The following is a 14,898-nucleotide window of genomic DNA, read 5'->3' on the forward strand; positions in this document are numbered from 1 at the left end:
AAAACTAAAGGGATTAATATTAAACCCTAGGACTAATATTTAACCCTTATATTGGGGTTTAATAAACCCAAGAGATTATTATGAACCCAAGGAATTAATATTATAAATATAAATGATTAATAGACCCAAGAAAATAATAAATCCAAGGAAAACCCAACAAACTAATATTAGAAACCCAAGTGATTAATAATGCCTAGGAATTAATATTTTAAACTCAAGAGATTAAATGATAAACCAAAGGAATTATTAATATCACAAACTTAAGGAATAAATAAACGCAAACATTTAATATTATAAACCCAAGAAATTAGCAAACCCAATGGAAAAATATTATAAACCTAAGGGATCAAAAACTGTTCAATTATGTCAATGAGCCTCTCCTGGTAGCCAATAATGTTGTTGTTTCCCTACTAGGAACCCCGAGACCTAAGGTCTAGTTGGCTCTAGAACTCCCCCATCAAGGATTGTGTCTTGCCAAACTCATATGAAAAATGCAGGTCTACTATACATGGTAGTCTTAATAGAGGACTTTACCTAGTTTATCTTAGCATCCACTCTCTATTGTAGGCAAGAAATAAAGACCTAAAACACATATCCTCCACAAAAATTGAATTATCCCATGGAGATGGGTTCCAAATCAACCAACCCAATAGACTCAATTTAAAAAGAAAGAAAGTCAGTCAAACGATCCAACCTAGATGTAAAATCCCACACCTCCCTTCTACTAAGTGTGAAGTTTTCATTTCCACCTAAAATCATTTTGGCTCAAGGGGCTTGGACCCAGGTTTAAATTGTACTGTACACCACCAAAACCCTCAACCATTGGCCCTTTCAACAATGGTCTGTAAGCAGATCGCAGTCCCACCCGAATCGATTATGGGAGGTTGTAGAATCATGTTTCTGCAGCCAGAGGGATATGCGCATTGTGGCACTCATGTGTTTACCTATGTCTTAGACCTTTCTACAACTTCACATGCATAAATAACTTCGTGTTGATGATTTACTTCACAGATTTGCACTTATCGCATAAGCATATTAGAAAATAGTATAACTTCTTCTTCTTTTATTAAGATAAATCTTCAATACATACAACTTCTTCGACCTGCACACCCAGCTGCAGGTGGTCTACGCACTCCATTGCCAACTCTTCAAGGTCCCCGCGTACTCAACTGTGGAGCTTTCTTCTAAATCCCAAAATAAGAACTAAAGATAGAATATATCAATGATTCATCTATGAAATTTTCTTCCTCTACTGTATTATTTTCGACAAGGAACTATATGTCCATATATACATTTCATTACTATAAGACCATGGTCCACATACCATGGATCCAAAAAAATAGTGAAATAACACCCACTACTTGTTACAAAATCAAGGGCTTTGACCCGCCCTAAAGCCCATAAACATCGCGTGCTAAATATATCTTCGCGAACTCCGCGCGCTTTGCTCCTCAAAATGTGGAGCCTTTGAGCAAAAATACACAAAGTTGGGTTACACCCAAAAGGACCCAATCACTCACATGTGACTCGTCCCAAGTCACTCAACTATGAAACCCTTGATTTTCACTGCAATACCATTGTAGACTTCGTTGTACTACTGGACTGTTTCTTCTACTTGTTTCTCCTCTTAGCGCACCTCCTCCAGCAATGCCTCTGTAGTTGGAGCAACAACCTTCTGCAGTATTTCTTTCTCCCTTTCCTTTAACTAGTTGAGCCTTGCATCCACTGCTTACGAAAGTAGGAGGGCCTCATCCTGCCATGACTGAGTCCTTTCTTGTAAGATCTGCTCCTTCCTTTGAAGATCTTCTATCCATTTCTGGAGGTTATTTCCTTCAGTAATACTGGCAAGCCTCTTGTTAGCTGAAGGGAACCATTTGTTGGCTCAAGGGGATTGGTCCCATGTTCGAAGTGTCCTGCGCACCAACAAAACCCTCAACCATCGGCCCTTTCAGGAACAGCCTGCAAGAATATCGTAGTCTCACCTGAAGCGGTTATGAGAGGTTGTAGAACTAGGTTTCTATAGCCAGAGGGATATGCGTGTTGTGGCACCCATGTGTTTACTTATGTCTTAGACCTATCTACAACTTCACATGTATAAATAACTTCGTTACTTCACAGCTTTGCACTTATCACATAAACATATTAGAAAATAGTAGAACATGTAGTCTTTCGCATAATTCAGTAAAAAGAATGCGTAACGATATGTATAAATACAGATACATAAACTTTTTCCTAAAATTATTCTTCTTTTATTAAGATAGATCTTCAATGCATACAACATCTTCGACCTGCACACCTAGCTACAGGTGGTCTGTGCATTCAACTGCAGACTCTTCAAGGCCTCCATGCACTCAGCTGTGGAGCCTTCTCCTAAAGCCCAGAATACAGACTAAAGATGGAAGATATTAATGATTCATCTATTATTTTTTTCCTCTATTGTATTACTTTTGGGAAGGCACATTATGTCCTTATATACATTTCATTACTACAAGACCATGGTCCACATACAATGGATCCAAAAAAACAATGAACTAACACCCAATACCCATTACAAAATGAGGGGCTTTGACATGCCCCAAAGCCCCTAAACATCGCGTGGTAAATATATCTTCGTAGACTCTGAGCACTCTGCTCCTCAAAATGTGAAACCTTTGACAAAAATGGACCAAGTTTGGTTGCGCCTAAAAAATCACATCGCCATTTCTAGAAACTCTAAAGAAAAATATTGATCCCAAAATATCTATTTATCCTCATAGGGTCCATACACATTCAACATAATAACTGGTTGTCCCATGCTTTTGCTAAATAAAACTGTGCATAACCCTACAATCATAGGAAATGAATTAGTTAGGACCATACTTGTCTTCCAACCATTAATGATACCACCTAACAGTCCAAAGGAATCAATTACATAGAATTTCCATTCCTTTCAATTCTTACTTCATTCATTATTGAAGGACCCCATGAGAATTATATCAGAAACTAATCCATTGGTTTTGCAACAGTTCTAGAAGTAGATTGTGTCTCTTTTCGTGATGTCTCACTATTGGTTTATTAGACCGTCTGGACCAAATTGAGTTTTAGATGACCCACTTACAAAGGAATGGCTCTTAGGGGAACATGTTACTATTTTCATCCAGAGAGATCCACATCATCTCGCCCCATATGGTCTCCATCACTCTGATGTGCTTCTTATCACCTACCTACACTATTGACTTGTTGGGCTACTATTTGCATTCAATGTCATGGAAACGTTCTCTACAACATTCTGGTATTTCTCAAGGCCTGTAATCTCGCATTTAAGTACATGACACACATCCAAAAGCTTTGAGCTCTCATCCATGTATTCATCAAGCCATCTATCCCTAACTGGACGATGCATTTTCTACACCAGTTGGATGATTTCCCTGTGCGGGGACCTTGACAAGGTAACAATTTGTTGAAGCCAATCCATTGACATGAAATTAGGACCAAGAAAGCTAATACTATTTATAAGAGTCTATTTCAAAGTCTTTGACTTACTAATCCCTACTACTTGATTTAAATGCCTTTTAAAATTTCTATTCTTTCTATAAATAAAGAGAATTCCTATTCTAATCATGACAAGAGAGCAACCTAAGTCTTATTGCTTCTACGCGCTCGCAAGGCCTCGAGACATTTGGCAAATAAAGATAGAAACACAATGATCAATCCATTATTAATATTTTATTAATATTCCAATTACATTGTTTTCACCACAACGTGGACTAAGAAAATCTTGAACAAATTCAATTTATGAAAATAATGATGCTATCAATGCTTTCAACTGTTGTGGAAGTCCAACGAAGGATGTTTCTATCAACTCTTTCAACTATTGTGGAAGTCCAAGGAAGGCCTTAGGAGCTAAATAATGAAGTTATCCACTCTTCAACTGTTGCAGAAAGTCAAAGAAGGCGGTACCAACTTTTTAGAATTAAATCTTTTATTCTGGAGTACAAGCAAAGCAATCTCACTTCATTTAATAATCTGTAGGATCGCGGTCTACAATTTCATTTCCTGTCATCCTCTTATTGAGGCTAGCCCGTTGCATCATACGAACCAATGCTTGCACCACTTCAGCCATTGGAGGACAAAATTCCGGTTCAGGCTACCACGCCAAGCAACGAATTTTCAGAACTTATGTTTGCTATGCCTATACTGTTCATTTTCTCCTTTTCTCTTGTAACTTACAAATACAAATTAGTATCTCCGACCTTTGGATGTAGTTTATAATTTATGCTTGAATTTAGATATTTTAGACAATACCTGAATGCAGAGGGCAATAATATCAGCAAAGCGCGAGAGAGATTTAGAAGGATAACTTCCCTTCAAAGCTGGATCAACCATCTTTTCCAATGCATCAATATCATGAAGCTAAGGGGTGGCTCATCTTACTAATGATTATTCTGACCTTGCTCTTGAACTGCAGAAGGAGAAACTTAATTAGAAGGGTATCTATTTTGGTACAACCCACAAGTTTCTCTCAAAATAAGAGAGTTACCCATCCAAGGGATTCCGACCCTTCAAAAGCTCGAGCATTACCACTCCAAAACCATACACATCACTATTCATTGTATAGATTCATGGCATGACATATTTAGGAGCACCGTACCCAAATGAACCCAGCACCTGAGCCTGAAAACAAAACATCATTATAATTTTAGTCCTCTAGCTTTCAGTGTCCTCTCCGGTAAGGCTGACCCTCATGAAAAGGTTGACGAGGGAAATTTTCATTTTATACCATCATGAATCACACCTGATACTCAAAATTTGGATTGAGGCTAGCAATTCCACTGTCGGATAGACGAGGGTTGAAAGCATCATTAAGCAAAATATTAGAGGACTTGAATTGGAGTGGGAGTTGGAATTTAAGAGAGAGTTGAGCAATATATCAATAAATTATATTGATTTTTTATTATATATATATATATATATAATTTTTAAAAATAATATTTATATTTTTTACATAATTTTTAAGAAAAATATTTATATATATTTATGATCACCTCATGGTGTGGGAGAAGGAGAAGAGTAATGGTGTGTGAGAATAGAAGTTTTTTTTTCTCCTTTGATATTCCTTGCGATGTTCCTTCCTGTAGCGTGTTGTTTTGATTTCGATTTTGAATGAGGTGTCTCTATATAACTTTGCTTGAATAGCTAATCCCTGGACTCGCCCTGTTGAATGCGTTGACTTCTGTTTATTTGGATTGAAGCACAGGTTTGATTCGATGAAGCGTTAATCCCCAGAACACTTAGATTGGTGAGCAATCGCTGTTATACATTTTATATAATTTAATTGAACATGGAACGGAGCAACGTTTGCCACTGAAATACATTGATTAAACTAAAAGAAAAGATATTCGCGAATCTGCAAGTCGGGGCAAAGAATTGAGTGGCAGGCAAGGATCTGAACCCGAATAACATCTGAAATCCAACGTCGGACTTGAGCATGTGCAGTCGTCGGCCAACCGGGGCCCAAACAACGGGTGTGCGCATTTGGTAAGCACAAATCAACGGGATCCTCGACTTATGGAGTAAGCGTGGAACCGACGCAATAATTAAATAAATTCTAATTATAAAAGGGTTTTACAAAGAAGTAAGAGACCTCTACGCCAAACGAGAAAAACGGATTTGTTAGTGGCTAGGAGCTAAATAGAAAAAAAAATGGATCTTTATTATTATATGGGATTATATATATATATATATATATTAATTGGTATTGATAAAAAATTATGTTGTTTATCTATAATTTAGTATTAAAAATTTAATTTTTATTAATTTTTTTTTAATTAATTGGTTGATTTGGCTATGGGAAATAGCCACGATGCTTATGATTGGATCGGTTCTGTTGGGGTCTCTTTAAGTGATGGAAAGTTCGATCACACAACTCATCGAACTTGAAATGGCTGCAGGAGATCTTTCTATGGCAAATGATACAGTGACTTGAATGCTCACAGTATATATATACGATGTAACTTTTTGTTTTGCAATAGAAAATTAGAGCTTTTCTCGAAAAAAATAAAAAATAATAATAATAATAATAATAATAATAATAATTAATTGGTTGGTTGAGATCTTATTATAAATTATTTAGTAATTTTCATTTTATTTCTAATTTTTTGTTTTTCGTTTTATTTCCTTTTCATTTAATTTTTTTATTATTTTCATTTTCATGAATTATAGGTTTTTTTTGTTCATATTTTAAATTTAAGACTATTTATTATTATATTAAAAACATATTTTAATAAATTTAATTATATATAAAACACACAAATATATATTAAAATGTATGTATGTTAATATAAATAATACTAGTTAATTGAATTTCTTAATTTTAATTTTTTGTGATGACATTCAACAATACAAAATTTTATTAATTGTTTTATTTTTGTGATGAAATTTTTATGTTTTTTTTGTTTTTTTTGTTTAATTAAGCTATATTTAAGCTAAGTTGCAAGTATTAGCTACCATGTAACCCTTATTACATATTTGTTTAAAAAAAAATCCCATAAATAAGGAAAATGGATAGAGAGGACATTTAACATAATTACATATCTCTTAAACATTTCTTTTAGTTTTGAAATATATTTTTCCGTGTTATAATTACTAATTTATACTTCAAACATGCAATTCCTCATGTTGTCATTCATATATATATATATATATATATATATGGGGTTTTACTCAATGAATTTTTGAGTAAAAAATACTAAAAAATACCCTTAATTTGACTACATATTAGAAAATAACTCAAAAAAATTCTTATGTAATCCCTTACCAATACTAACCCTATACACCTTCCTTATTTAAAAAACTTATACTTTCACTAGATATTGTAAATATCTATCTTTTCATTAATATTTTTTATAACCTTGTATATTTTTTCATTAACTTTGAGTTCCGTTTTTTATACCTATCAATATAAAAACCCTTTACCCCGTTCAATGTATGATATTTCTCCCATAACATTTCTCTTAAATATTTTTTTCCATTTTAAAATATTTATATCAATAAGGATATTGATTTTCGAATAATAATTGTTTTTTAATTTAATTAAGAAAATATTCTCAAATTTGATTATTTATAATATTCAACACTTACTTTTTTTTTTTTTTTTTTGTTAATTGTGACAACATTGTGTTTTTCATATATATATATTTCAAAGATTTGATCTAATACTATTCCGTCCGGCCAGTCTATCAGTGGGATGAATATGAATAGATTAAGTTGGGCAGTTGAAGTTAAAATAAGTGTGGTGGGAATAGTGGAAGCGTATACGGGCATCATTCCCTTCCTATGCAGCCTCCTTGTTGGATCAAGAAATTACGAGCGCAACAACTGCAAGCCGTTGCTTTCAAATGGTGACGCTGATGATCATGGCTCTCGTTGTCGTTTTTTAATTAATCATGGATTCCCCCGTACTCTGTCTTAAGTCACGTGATTTGACTTCTTCCGTTGTTTTAGTTTGAGCCATATATCTCAATAGGTGCTACATCCGTTTTTAGCCATAGCTCTGTATTACCCTTTTTCGCAGGTGCTTCTTAATTGCATATTATTATATTTGTGAAAGTGTCACGAGTACGTTGCACACTGTAAATCCCCATGCTGCTGTCTTTATTTCAAGATGTTGCTTATAATCTATCTTAATCACCAAGTTACATAAATTAAATCTCTAAACAAAAAAAAAATTATAACATAAAATTTAAAAAAAAAAAAATTATGAAGTATCAGTGTGTTTAATTTTGTGTTTTTAATAAATTAGTTTAGATTCATCTCAATTTGTAATTTTCTTAATTAATAATTTTGTTAGGAAAAATTTCAATTTTACAATTTTGGCAAATAATAAATATTTTTAGATAAATAAAATTATGAAAAGTAAGTTGTGCATGTACTAAATAAATTTTGGAGAAAAGACAATCGTTGAGAACTAGAAAAAAAGAAAAAAATTTAAAGTGAACATAAATTGTTATGGAGGTTACTGAAAAAAAAATTGAATCACGAGAAGAATCAAACCATGGTATCAAAATATAGTGTGAGAGAAATCAAACTATGATATAAGGAAGGGAAAACAACAATAAAAGGAAGGCTAGAGCCTCATTTTGATCATTCTAATTTTGGCATTTCATTTCTAATTTGAAGAGTTTGCTTGAGCTGCTTAACCAAGTCAACGAGCGTTGTTTAACACAAGGAATTTCCAAGTGAAAATTTTGTCCACCTCTACCTTCGATGAGTTGAGTCTCACCCTAGGAGAGAATTTGAGAGTTTATTGCATAATATTCACTTAGAAATTCATTATTTATGGGTGTAGAAGACAAACTTTAGAGGTTATTTGGAGCATCATCGTTCTATTGCAGGTTTCTTATATTTGTTGGGGATTTTCAATTGGTTAGAGGAGTTTGACACCATTTTTCATAAATGTTCATGTACCTTTTAGTTGGGCCGAATTTTCTCTTATAGAGCATGTGCAAGGGCTCGATAACATAGTTTTTTTTATCATTTTTCAGCAATTTCTATTTGATTGGGTGTAAAATTATGTAGGTAGGAGAATTGCTCTATTTTGGGCATTATGGGCCACTTGGAAATAGCCCAAACGATTTATGGATTTTGTTGGTTCTAGTGTCAGGAGCATATATCTAATTTTATAGAATTTTCCAGGTAGTATTCGGGCCAAAATCGTACACTCTTATAGTAGGGGTTTTGCTAGTTAGTGGGTAGTGTCCAGTTTATTGTGGGTTTGACTTTGTCTTGGAGTTAAGCCAGACCTTTTTTGGTTTTTACTTGTTTATAAGAGAGGAGTCTATGGCTACAATCTCAGGTCTATCTCAGGTCTATCCAAGCATTATTGGGGGCAGAATTTCAATTTATTCTCTAGCAGTAGTAGGAGCAATATTATTTTCTCTGTAATTTACACATTTTTGGGCTTTCTAGGTCAGCTAGACCAAGTTGATATTGACATAAATTAGTTAAACATAGATCTTCAAATAGTTTATTTAAATCTTGCGTTGAATTTTTTTTTAAAGTATAAGGTTTAAACATCTTACTCACACTATTTTTAACTGTAATTAATTTATCTCTTTTTAAATTTGTTATGAAATCATACCACATCTTGTCAACATCAAAATATTTTATTTATTACTAAGAGTCCGCGAGTGAAATGTTTTTACCGCATTGGATTGTAATATCAAGAACAAATCGGGTGACCATAGTGAGATTATTGATGTTTTATAATACTTTTAATTCCATATTCATTTTTATTTTTGACTATAGCCAATATTACATTTTATTTAGAAAATATTTTATTTTTATTTTAAGAGGAACATGTGTCAACTCCACATTGAACACATATGGAATCACGCATCACCCCTATGCTGGATTGTAGAATACACCTTTAGACTCAATTATTATTACTAAAACATATATGAAAAAAAGTCTCTTACACAGTTGGAGCTGGTAGTAATGTTAAAAAATATATACATATTATTATTATTATAATGCCAAAAAGACGTAAGAAAAATAGAAACACAATATGATATTGGAACATATATTTGTGCATCTCATGTTTTATAATATTTTGTGTGTGTATGTGTGTGTGTGTGTGTGTGTGTATATATATATATATATATATATATATATATATGTGGTGTAATAAGATGCAAGTGATGTAGCTAAAATGCAAAGTTGACATAAGTGGAAAAATGGAAATTACATTTGCACCTATTTTTGTGTTTTGCATTGTTCAATTGTTTTGCGTTCTCCAATTTTGCAAAAATGAAACAAACGCCAAAGATATTTTTCAAATGCTAAAAAAACATTACAAAAATTGAGTTTTGCAACAAATTTATAACACAAAGTGGAAAAAATGAGACAAAAGAAACAACTATTTATCAAATGCTAAGAAAAATGCATAAGTTGAGATTTATAATGCATTTATAACACAAAGTTATGATGTAAAAACACTATATTGTAAGTTGATATTTATAATACATTTATAACCCAAAGTTTTGATGTAAAAACACTATAGTGTAATAATGTTATACTCCACCAACATTTCAAAAATACAACCATCAAGAAATTAATCCCTTAGAAAACACTAATTACTTATTGAACCAATTTGAGCAGACAAGATACTTCACAAAGTTGGACCACCAATCTAGTTATGACCAAATGTGAAATAAAAAGGGAAACCATGGAAGAGAACATTGAAAACATGATAGGTTTCGTATGAACACACAATTTACCCTTTGGGATTATGTAATGCACTTGAAATTTTATATCTTTGATAAATTTTGTGTTGTATTCATTTTTAAACTGTTGGAATTCTATGTGGAAGACATATTGATATTCAAGTCTACTTAGGAATATTCTATCTCACATCTATGATAGATTCTACGAACACTCAAAATGAATACAATTGGATAATATTAAGAGGTGCGGGTTTTATAAGTAGTCCTTGGTTTAACTCAAACATATCATCAATGGAGGACAATTAAAGATAGAGTGAGTGAATATTGAATCCATGCATATGTGGTTGACTCTTGCTAGCAAAAATAGGCAAGAAACATGGAAGTAACCAAATATTTCAAAGGGTTTCTTGTCTTAATTTTAATAATATATACACCACTTCATATCACAATTGTGGGAGGGGTAAGGGGGAGCGCAAGAGATAATAGCAAAGGTATTTTAAAGGTTTGAATACAATAATAAATGAAACACTAATTTTATCCATGTTCAATTTATAACTTGGAGAGTCTAATTCCTTCTCTTGTTTCTTTGTAGAAAACAGAGTTTATAGTAGTTACTCAAGGTGTGTTGCAATGGTAGAAGCCATGTCCTTGAGCCAGAGGATGAGATGCAAGAGGGGCAGAGGTGGCAATATGACTCACGGTTAGCAAGGATCTAGACTCTTTTCCCATCACTTGTTTTCCACCGGTTTCAATGCAGTTCTTCTAGAGACCAATAAAGAAATATGCAAGTTGGAGACTCAGAAAGGGATTGAACATCAATCTCATTCAGATTTAGAGATTATGGAAGATATGTCGACATGGGTTCCTATCCTTGGTCATACTAGGGGTAGGAAGAAGCAATAGTTAATTTGGTGGATCTATACTTTATGATGAAGACCCTCTTGGGCCTCGTTTTGAAAGTTAAGCAAGTAGAAAGATATCATGTCTTCTCCTCCCTGGAAGACATCAAAAGGATGATCAATAATCGAAGGTTTTGTCTAGATAAGTTTGATTCTCAACTAACACACATAAAAAAATCATATCATTTGCAACTTGAACAATGGATTATTGATGGATCCCCCTGGTTCTAGTGCAAGGGTCCCTCCAAATTTCTCCTTTGAAAATAACCAGTGAGAATGTAGGATGGTTTCAATGGCTATGTTTTTGGCCAATGTCTTTAGGCACGGCAGTAAGAACTACGGTGTTTTACCTTTGGCTTGTCGATGTTTGTTCATGGCATGTGACTATGAATATTGTGGCCTTTTCCTTGACTAGTTTTGGTAGAATTCTAATGTCTATTTACTTTGGGTAGTATTTTTTTTAAAATGATATTTAATTTGTGGTTTATCATAGGCCTTCCTTCGCATATTTTTGGTAACCCATAAGGCATCGTTTGGATAGAAAGCCAAGGGCCCTTTTTTCATTGTGGCATTTGTATCTGATGTATTAATAGTGGCATCATGGTGTTTGTATCTTGTGTTTTTATAATGTATTGACTTTGATGTCATATAAGATATTTTCATGTCTGGTTAGGCTAAGAACATGATGGAATTGGGTGAACATATTGGTGTTGGCTTGGGCACATACTTTAGTTCATTTTTTATCTTCTGCTTTTTTCATTTTCGTCTTAGAATCTTGTCCCTCGTTTGTAAAAGTTGGAGAAGAAAAATCAAACCCATGAGGGCGCCTTTTGGAATATCTATGTAAACATGTTTTCTTAGTAATATAAATGCTTCAATTAAAAAAAACGGTTACTTTAGTTGTGTATTTCACTTGAAAGGATAACTTAATTGTTAAAAGAAACCAATATTGTAAAACTTTTTAAAATTAATATTATTAATACTATAATAAGTATTTATAAATATATATATATTGGTATAATAAAAATTTCCAAATTTATTTAGAGATATGATTTTTGTGACATTAACAATAAGATATTTGTACATGCCATTATAGGTTCCCAACATACTGTGAAAATGTTTAACCTTATGCCTCTTCAAACTAACTTTCTCAAACCAAAGTATATTAAAAAAAATATGAAATGAAAGAGTTATTAACCAAAATTTTATGAAACAGTCGAGAACCTATAACAAAAAATATCCAATAATGCGGATGAGTAATTTATAAGTATAAAAAAGGAAATAAAATATAAATAATGTTAAATATTGTGACACGACAAATGAATAATTTTTTAGCCTTTTCAAGGCATACTAAAACATCCAGCCTTTTCAAGGTATACTAGAACATCCAATTACTTGGTTGGTTGAATCTGTAGAAATTGTAAATGCTCAATATTTTGAACTTAAAAAAAAAAGACACAATTCTACTCTACTAATCTGTAGAATAGAAATCACAATTCAGAAAAACATGCATAGACATGAAAAAATAAAAACCACAAGTACATAGTGATTTCTAGGGGAACACAAATGGGAAAAACCCCTCAAGCCTCTTTGCATTAATCAGTTGAATAGAGAAACTATTACAATTATTTGCTCTATCTCTGAGCACAACCTACAAAAGAATAATTGTTCTCTCTACAGAATGAGAGCCTCTAGCTGACACTTAGCCAATTTTCTGCTCCACCGGCCTCTTATTTCCTTGCACAAAAATGAGCAAATTCGAGCTGCTAAACAATAAGGAAGACCCTATTTCCTAGTGAAATTCCCAAGGAATTGATCTCCTGACTACATGCAACTATCGTACACTCAACTAGTATACAACTCATGTTACACTAGCCTTGTCTACTCCACCTCAGCTGAGCAAATCAAATTCCATGCATGTATGAGCTAGTTTGTGCTAATTGATTAGTTAATTGGCATATCTCTAAGTTAGACTATTGTCCCACTGCACAACTGACCTTCAAATGACTCTATCAATAGTTAGAGTTGAGTTAACTGAATACAACTAAAAATAACTGAACTAGATTGCTAAAATTAGAAATCAACACATGCGTGACTGAACTCCAAGCCCCTAACTCGAAATTACTAAGCTAATTGATTTATTAGAGTCATGTCACACTAGTTAACTTCCTCCAAGATGTCTTGTTGAAGTATAAATTTGATTTACTCAATTTGACTAAGGTTAAAGTTAAATTGAGCCTTTCTTGCTACATTTTCTAACACTCCCCCTTAGTAAAAACAGATTTTTCACCACCCCTATCCTCCACTTGTGGAATTTGAATTTACCTCTTCATGATGCCTTTTTCAAGATGTCATATCTTTCTCCTCAGTTGGAATGTACTGTAGAAACATAATTATCCTCTGTACGTTGTCTCGCAAATGATGATATCCGATATCAATGTGCTTGGACCTGACATGAAATACCGAATTCTCTGAGAGCTTAATGCAACTCTGATTATCACAATATATCATTGTCGGATCCATCTCTTGACTGAAAATAGCCACAAGCATTATCCTTATTTATATGGCCTCACATGTTGCTTGACTTGCATCCATGTATTCAACCTCTATTAAGCTAAGTGCCACAAACCTCTACTTCTTGTTGTACTAGGAAACAGCTGTAGACCCACCACTTAAGGTAACACCTGAAATACTTTTCCTCTCTAATGGAATCCCTACCTAATATGTATCGGTGAAGCCTTGAAGCTTCACTCCCTTTTTCCTCCTGTACCGTAATCCATACTTGGTAGTGCCTCTAAGGTACTGTAAAACATTCTTTTATGCCTTCCAATACAGCTTGGTAGGCCTCTAGATGGACCCCCTGATGACCTGCATAGTCTTCCCCTTGAAAAATGTGTAGAATTGCCCAACAGTTCCCCGACACCCTGCCTAGTCCTCCTCCTGGAAACGGTGCAATTTTCCTGTCAGTTGGGTCCTGCCATTTAGATGTCACTATTGTCTTGGATTGCACAAATCTTCCTCCCAGTGACATCTGCACAGTTTTTCCTGACAGTGCTCCGGAGCCTCGCATCTCGGCTTGAGTTGTGCTCTGCGGAGTTTCAGTACCTTGTCCCTCTCCCTATCACCTGCACTGAAACGAAAAACAATGCATCATGTTAGACTAGGATATTTTTCTATTTGATGTTGTCTATTCATGAGTGATTGCAAGAAGAGGTACATTGATGAAACATGGCACGATGACGAACATGATGAAGAAGGAGTGCATGCTAGAAGACTTGCTCACAGTTGAACAAATGCACGAAGCACATCAAGCTGCAAGCGAAAGGGACACATACACATGCACCATCAAGAAAATACCAACACCATAGAAGACCCCGCACAATTGTCCATGCGGAGGTGAAGACAAGTTACAAAGAGAGCATACCATCACCCAACAGCATAGCATCTCGACACAGACACCACAGTCAGCTAGTACATGTCAATAGTGTCATGTCGGGTTGTGTCATGAGTTGTCTTGACCACATCACTACTATGGGCCATACTTGTTGTAATCAAATGTAATGTAATGCGAAATTCCAAGAGACGCACATATGAAGTTAAAGAGTCATGTACGTCAAAAAGTCATAGGAAGTCGAAGAGTCACAAGAGTTAGTTATCTCCCCTTGGCAATATATACGCCCTCATTGTATGAACAAAGGATTTTTCACCTTGGCTCCTCCCACATAGCCTTAAGAGTCTGAATTCTGTTCTTTGAGGAGCGAGGAGTGGCTCCAATGTCCCACTACTGGGACTAGTGA

The 14,898-nt window shown here is 34.0% G+C and overlaps 1 pseudogene; it reads right to left on the bottom strand.

The window, feature by feature from the left end:
• Nucleotides 1-3,997: 3,997 nt before the first annotated feature.
• Nucleotides 3,998-14,171, bottom strand: LOC149149718 (protein STRUBBELIG-RECEPTOR FAMILY 8-like; annotated as a pseudogene).
• Nucleotides 14,172-14,898: the final 727 nt, after the last annotated feature.

Source organism: Pinus tabuliformis, chromosome 9, assembly GCF_031772625.1.
Source record: "Pinus tabuliformis cultivar Carrire ecotype Pingquan chromosome 9, CPIR1, whole genome shotgun sequence".
Taxonomy (NCBI): Eukaryota; Viridiplantae; Streptophyta; class Pinopsida; order Pinales; family Pinaceae; genus Pinus; species Pinus tabuliformis.